Raw genomic sequence first — 2,155 nt, forward strand, 5'->3', positions numbered from 1 at the left:
GATCTTACTGACCACTAACTTTTGAATGATGATACAGTTTTAAACAGGTTTGGAGGGTGAATAAATGATGACATTTACTTTTTGGTTGAACTATACGTTTAAATCAGTTTGAGGGACAAAAAGGAAACAGAACACCTCCTACTAATTAAGACCCAGTGCTCTTAATATACTGTATTAAAAAGACAAAATATGGGCAAACAACGTTGTATGTACTGTAGCTCAAGAGACTTTGCCTTTGACAAGAAATGCTTTAATACATTTAGAACTCACGCAAGCTCATTAAACAAACAGATTAAGTGCGAAGCTGTTGTTCAGTGTCACAGCGTTTCTTATGCACAGCATTTGTTTCATTCATCGCCATCCTGTTTAAAACACTCAACAAAGTCAATCATCTTGATATTAAATAGAAACCCATAAAGCATACCGTGACTGCTGAGGTGTGTCATTATGTTTATCTCACAAAATGTAACACACACAATTAAACAAATCCTAAAGAACCACAATAACTTTCAGCCTCACTGCAATATATTAAGTTGCTTCAACTTCTGTACATCCAATGCGAACAACTACCTCTGTTTAATTTAATTTATTTATTTTTGTTTATGTATATTTCTTAAGATCAAAAGAGCAACTGGCTTAACAGATTCAAGGGATCATGACATCATTTTTTATTATTTTAATGTTCCCTGAGGTTTATTTATAATGTTATTTTTTGCATATATAGATATATATACTTTTGTGATGCTACTGTCAGATCCAGTACAGTTGGCTACAGTTTCCTTTGCAAACTCTCCCTTACAATGTGCATCATTTAAAAAACAAAATACTCAGAACAAACATAATCCTTCAACGTGAAATTAAAATAAACCATCCACTGGTTTCAGACGCTGGGACCTTCCTACCCTATCTCACGACCAATTCGTACGAATTCGTACGAGTGATTAAAAAGTGGCTAATTCCTACTAATTCGCACGACCTCACTCATACGAATTCGTACAATTTATCTAAACCCATGTGATGGTTAGGTTTAGGGGCGGGGTCAGGGGGTAGGTCATTCGTACGAATTGGCCAATTCGTAAAATTCGCCCCTATACCAAAAAAAAGCTGTTTATGGAGCTTGATTAAATGAATAGGGTTTATAATGAGGAGGATGTTTTAAGCTATGAAACTTGAAAGATGTTTTAATGTTAATGATCTATTAAATGTCAAAAAAAGGCAAGTCTCATGACCCCTTTAAATATATTTTCATTGGTCATTTTGATGCACAATTCAAACAGTAGGAAGAGGTAAGTCAGCGCATGACTGTCTAGTCAACATGACATCATGACTTTTGCGTAATTCTTTGATTCTCTGATGAAACCAATTAAATGTATAGCTTCAATGCACTGTGAACCATGAGCCAAATCATAAATACGAATCTAATGTTTAGATTTAAATGCCTAGCGAGCTTGATGAAGAACAATGTGAACTATGCCAGGTGTCATTTACATACACTACAAAAAAGTCTTACACTATATGTATTGTAAGAAAAAAAGGTCTAATTCTCAATTTCATACATGTCGGACAAAGGTAAAACTATGAAAGTACAGGTCTTTCAAACAAAACAAAACAAAAAAAAGCATGTTGAAGTGCAATAGAAAAGAAAAAACTCCTGCAGTTCCTGGATGTGCAATGCTGAACATCCAAATGAATTTGTGACAATTCAATTAACATTCTGAAAATATTATGCATTAAATGCAAGAACCGTTGATGCAATGATTTTTTCCTTCAATTTGTGCAATTCAACATGCTTTTGTGTTTCAAAGACATTGTCAATAATTTACTTCCATAAACTTCTATATGTAACAATAAACCTTAAAACCAGAAGCAACTCAACTGCAACCCAACTCATATACTTAAAAACAGAAAAGTTTTTCCTTTACGTTTTTGAAAAGGTTTGTGTAAAGACGACGACGTTGTCAAATCCAGATCAATGAAAATGACTAAAATTGCTGTATCATGCAAGCTCAGAATTATAATTAGTTGGTCATCTTAGAATTTGGCATATGAACGTTTTTTTTAGTTTAAAAGAGTGTCGTGTAAACAACCCATCACATTACAGTGGTTTTGGTACAAGAAACATGTTTATCTATAAATGCAGTATTTGCAGCATTTT

This window comes from Pimephales promelas, chromosome 3 (genome assembly GCF_988280905.1).
Source record: "Pimephales promelas chromosome 3, fPimPro1.hap1.1, whole genome shotgun sequence".
Lineage (NCBI taxonomy): Eukaryota > Metazoa > Chordata > Actinopteri > Cypriniformes > Leuciscidae > Pimephales > Pimephales promelas.